This window comes from Schistocerca americana, chromosome 11, assembly GCF_021461395.2.
Source record: "Schistocerca americana isolate TAMUIC-IGC-003095 chromosome 11, iqSchAmer2.1, whole genome shotgun sequence".
Classification (NCBI taxonomy): Eukaryota; Metazoa; Arthropoda; class Insecta; order Orthoptera; family Acrididae; genus Schistocerca; species Schistocerca americana.
The window spans coordinates 200,942,485-200,948,399 of record NC_060129.1 but is presented as its reverse complement, the minus strand read 5'-3'; the positions used below and the strand labels follow the sequence as shown (position 1 = coordinate 200,948,399).

Below are 5,915 nucleotides of genomic sequence, written 5' to 3'. Positions count from 1 at the left end.
ATTATTATTTTCTTCTTGAAGTCTAAGGGTATTTCGCCTGTCTCATATATCTTGCTCACCAGATGGCGGATATTATCCTGGCTGATGTACTTAAGCCAGAAACTTGGACATTCTGAGCAGCAAATCTTGTGCTCAATCCATGGACAAATAGCGTATCATGGGAATGATAGCCGAAGTTTTCGGAGGACGACGCCGTTCAGAAGAAGAAGAAGAAGAAGAAGGAGAAGGAGAAGGAGGAGAAGGAGAGGAAGAAAGTGAAATCTGGCATTAAGGGATTCTCTTCCATGTGATCATTCTCCTCCTGACTTTGGTGGAGTTGGAACATGGTGCCAGCAATCTTTTTACGACCCAAGTGGTGAAATTTACATTAATGCAATAGGGCCTCGATTCCACTTCGATGCTAGATCAACCAGACTTTGAACAACCGATGAGAGCTCTGAAGACCGAGAAAGGCACCGGCGTTTTCGTTTAGTTACATAAGCATCTTCAGGCCACAAGTGGCGCATCGGGACCATCCGACCGCCGTGTCATCCTTACCTGTGGATACGGATAGGAGGGGCGTGTGGTCAGCACACCGCTCCCCGGTTTTGTTAATCCGGAGCCGGTACTATTCAGTCGAGTAGCTCCACAACTGGTATCACGAGGCTGAGTGTACTCCGAAAAAAAATGGCAACCGCCCGGACGGATTAGTTAGGTAAGGTCACTAGACAATCGCTACGTTAAAAAAGCGCTCCCTTATTCTCCCCGTTTTCCAGTATGGTCGTTAACTACAGAAAATCACCGGGGAAAACGGGCCGGGTTGCTGCGAGAAACCGCGTAGCAGTACACAAAGGATCCGCGAGATGGCAGCGCTGCACGCGGTCACCCGTCCGTACCAGTTGCGCGAGCTATCCGACAGATGTCAGCCGCTGCACTTCCCGGCCTTTACAGTGAAACAGCTGTGCTCGTGTCTTTTTTTTTTTGCGATGGTCAGTGTGGATTCCAGAGCCAACGGGCAAGCATCGCGCCGCAACAGATAAGGCACCACCGGCCAGAATGGCACGTAAAAAATAAAAAAGGGGATTAGTCACGAGAGCGGGGAAATTCTGTTCCGCTGGCGTAGGTGTATGGAATAAAACAGACCAGAGTCCTGAATGAGATTTTCACTCTGCAGCGGAGTGTGCGCTGATATGAAACTTCCTGACAGATTAAAACTGTGTGCCCGACCGAGACTCGAACTCGGGACCTTTGCCTTCCGCGGGCAAGTGCTCTACCAACTGAGCTACCGAAGCACGACTCACGCCCGCTACTCACAGCTTTACTTCTGCCAGTACCTCGTCTCCTACCTTCCAAACTTTACAGAAGCTCTCCTGCGAATCAAAGGTCCCGAGTTCGAGTCTCGGTCGGGCACACAGTTTTAATCTGCCAGGAAGTTTCAGACCAGAGTCCTGTTTAAATATATGCTTCAGGGACACACACACAGGTTCAGTGTCCGCTGCGGTTACACACACCTACACCGAGCATCCCAAAATTTATCCTTCAATCTTCTTCCGCTCCTTTTCCTCTAGTTTATCTGTCTTGTGGCTTATTTCAACTGCAGGCCCTCTACCGTCTGCTGTTCTGGGTACCTTCCTTCAATCTGTCCGTCGATTCAAAACGTCGCCTATGTTTCAGTTCTCTTCCCACTTCTTCCTCGCAGTCCTTTAACTTACGATTGTATATTCTTTGTCGGAGACAATTCCAACGCAGTATATATCTCAAAGATTTTTTTCCATCTTTCTGATCACTTCCAATGATCATCTTTCTATCCCTGTTTTCTTTATTACTTCAGTCTGGCAGTCCACTTCACCTTAACATTCTTCTCCACAGCCGGACGTCAACATTTTCTGGCTATCTTTCTACTTTTCCACTACACCCCGAACATAACATTTAGCAAATATTTTTCTCAGCTCCACTGGAATTCTTCTACTTGTTCGGAAGTGCTTCACTTTCTCCCATGTTCTCTTTCCCATAGATATCCTCCCTCATCTGTGCATCTTCCACTACATATCAAACTTTCAAGTTACAAAATGAATGTAACTACTACTACTTTTTTGACCTATTTGCTTCTTCTCGTCACTTTTGTCTTTCCCATATTTATCTCCTCGCCAGCTTCTTTCAAGTCTTTAACATCTGCTGTAGCTCGTCTTTTAATTGCACCAGCACTGTTTGATAGTTTACATACTTTCTGTCTCCTTCATATTACTCGAATTACAAACCCATCAGTTGTTCGGCACGTTTTCAACAGCTTCAGTGACACCGAGCGTTCTTGCCTTCCACAACTTCCACAGCTAATCTCTTTCGTCCCCTCATTCCCTGGTGTCTTGCATTTTACTTTGTTCACACCACCTCCATTAACCTATCTTTCTGTTGTATAGCACACAACCATTTGAATCTATTTGGCCACAATTACTTGTCCTACTCAGCAAGTAAAGGTATTACCAGCTACCCCCATCAACACTCCGGAAGGTAATCTTATTGTGTGTGGCGAAGGGTACTTCTGCTGTCTCCCCCCCCCCCCCCCCCCCCCACACACACACACACACACACACACCATACGATCTCCAATTTATCAGATTTTCTCGTCGTGGTCACTTCAGGAGACTTACATGCGAGCACGTAACACGCTGTCCGACTCTTTGTGGGAAGTACATTCTCGACACTTTAACAGTGAACTTACCTGTGACTCACGATGCCTCTCTGGCCGAACTGGCGTTCGTTGAGCAACCGTGCAATGTTCTCCCGCCAACCAAACCACCCTTTGTTTGTTCGAACTTCCCTATCTCTTATCGGTCCTGCACGGTGTCCCAGACTGAAAAACAGTAGTCGAGAATCGGTCCGTCAAGTCAACTTTCTTCGTCGACGAGTTACATTCCCTTAAGATTGTTGTTTTGCGTCTCAGCCTGGCGTCTGCTTTTCCTACTATTTGTTTTGTGTGGTCATTCCAGTTAAAGATTGCTCTGGACAGTTACTCCTAGATATTAGTAGATACTGTTTCCAGCAAGTGTACTATCAACATAGTAGTACTAGTACAGTAGTGGATTTTCTTTTGCTACGTCCTCACAATATGTTACAGTTATTTACGTTCAGGGCAAACTGCCACAGAGCCTGCAGAATTTATCAGTGTTGTGCAGCTCACTGTGCAAATCTACACTGTGTTCTGGCGCTGCCACCTGCTCGCAGGCAGCCGCGCTATCTATTAATAGCCTCACGGAGCATCCGACAGCTACCCGCTACATTAATGGAGGGTCTCCAGCGAAGAGGTCCCTCTTTTCCAAACTAAACATTTCGAAAAGTAAGGACGATATAAGAGTGCAACAAAAGGTACGTTTACTGTGACAGCTGTAAGAATTTTATACACAAGTTTTCCGAAATAATTCGAAAAGTGGCCAACAGATCGTGTTGTACACTACACAGATCTTACAGTACCACCGTACGTAAGTGAACTGTGAAATATATTTGCAGATTCATTTATTTCCACTTAAAGTTATCATGACGACAGTGCGCATGTGTGCGGAGTGCCTTTCGGAAAACAGCGAACACCGCCTCTCCTTCCCACACACCAACAGCGAGCTGTATTTCGCAACATCTCTGCTCGCGGAAGCCAACCAGCTGTCGGTGGCGTTCTTTCATTCTGTAAAGGATGTCTTCGTGTATTACGGAACGGGCGAGGCAAACTCTTCTTCGTGGAGCACACAACAGAAAAGCAGAGAGGTAGCGCGTGTCGATACCGCCGCATCGGTCAGAGAAAAACACCACGCAATATGGTCGTCGCAGGTGCCTGTCTTATAGACTGCGACCGCCCCCTCACGCATAATAACGCATGCGCAACAGTCTAGCAACGACTCACACGAGGGGACCTTCTGGCAGGTGTATCGAGTTATGAGCTCCAACTCCGCCTGCTTATGGTGTGGGTAGGTAGGGTCACACCCTAAAATTGTAGGTCCCGATGCGGCCTCGTTTTTGAAATATTGCCGGTTAATAATTTGGGCAGTTGTCTATACAGGGTGAAAAGTATTTAAAGCGACGAACTCTGGGAGGTTGTAGGGGACATCAAAACAAATATTTCTCCCTAGTGTCATTTTTTCCTATGAGGGGTATTTAAACCAGTAGAGGAAGATTTCTGTGGAGGCAAGTCAATTAAACAAACAAACACTTTTCCATTTTTTTATGACCAAGAGACAACAGATTAACACAACCCAATTTCGAATACAGTAGATTTTCAAAAATGGCTCCATTGACACGTAAACAAAGGTTACACCGTCGGTTCATGTTCTGCCTGACACGGGCAAAAACCCCAGGAGTATCCTGAATTGTTCCTGCTGCTGCTACCATCTGGGCAACCAGATCCTCTTCTGATGCAACAGGAGTTGCGTAAACAGGGTTGGGCATCTCTCGCCACACAAAAAAGTCCAGAGGGGACATATCTGGGGATGCAGCAGGCCACGGTACAGGACCACCTCTGCCAATCCACGTGTCTGGGAACCGCCGGTCCAGGAATCGACGCACACGGCGACTGAAATGTGCCGGCGGCCTGTCGTGTTGGAACCACTATTAGACCTACAGAAAAAGTGAAGTGAGAACGATTGCAAGTGAGGAGCTGGGAGTGGTAAGGTGTCAGGCCACACGTCACCCAGGAAAGATAAACTGATTTTATTTAACAAGTAGCGCAAGCTGCTGTTATGAATTTTTTTAATACATACAATCTGACACGCTCAAACCCAGCCTTGGTACAAATTTTCATTCACCACTTCAGTCTGCATACACAGGGTGAACCAGCTGCCCCTATCACTGGGTTTTATGCAACCCACAACGCCTTCAAACACTGTGGGCAAGATTTTCGTATTCTTACGCTCGCTGCCTGTCTTGTAGGGGCCGGGACGTCTTCCAACAATTCTGGCAATGCTCTGGCGAGAAAATTGTAATAATGCCTGCCATTTAATGGCCTAGGTAGCAAATACGGCTAAATTAAACAGTACCCAACAACACCGACCCACACATTAACGAAGAAACGCATTTCATGAGCGCTAGTAACTGTGGCATGTGTGTTATCCTCACTCCAAACATGCAAATTTTGCATCTTGAAGACTCCATCACGCCCGAACGTTGCTTCATCGGTAAACAACACAGAGGATGGAAATGTAGGATGCATTTCACACTGTTCCAGGTACCACTGCGAAAACTGTGCTCTGAGTGGATAATCAACTGGTTCCAGGTTGTGGACACGCTGTAAGTGAAATGGACGTAACAACTTCTCTCGAAGGACTGTTGTTACACTCGTCTGATTCGTCCCCATGTTACGTGCAATTGCACAAGTGCTGATTGAAGGATCCCGCTCCACACGCTGCGAGACAGCTTCCTGGAATTGCAGCGTTCTTACCGTGCGACGGCGTCCCTGTCCAGGTAATCTGCTAAATTACCCCGTCTCACGCAGACGTCGGTACAACAACGGAAAAGGTCGTATGAAGTACGCACCAACCATATCAGTGTACTCACTCCAGGTCTAAAAAATGGTTCTGAGCACTATGGGACTCAACTTCTGAGGTCATTAGTCCCCTAGAACTTAGAACTAGTTAAACCTAACTAACCTAAGGACATCACAAACATCCATGCCCGAGGCAGGATTCGAACCTGCGACCGTAGCGGTCTTGTGGTTCCAGACTGCAGCGCCTTCAACCGCTCGGCCACTTCGGCCGGCTAAACTCCAGGTCTATCGCTCCATCGGTAAACAGAGACAATGCACTAGAGATGGGCAAAACTGAAACACGTAACTGTTTCGAAACAAATGTAACAGTACAATGAAATGTTTCGATACGCTGTTTCGAAACAGTGAAACAGTTTGTGTTTTGTAATCTAATAAACCTACACATTTTATCATCTTGAATGTCTACTGTATA

General features: G+C 46.7%; 1 non-coding gene across 1 annotated transcript; it reads right to left on the bottom strand.

Annotated features, from left to right (window-relative positions):
* Nucleotides 1-1,197: 1,197 nt before the first annotated feature.
* Nucleotides 1,198-1,272, bottom strand: Trnap-cgg. The gene has a single exon. It is a non-coding gene; the product is annotated as a tRNA-Pro (tRNA).
* Between the last annotated feature and the right edge of the window lie 4,643 nt (nt 1,273-5,915).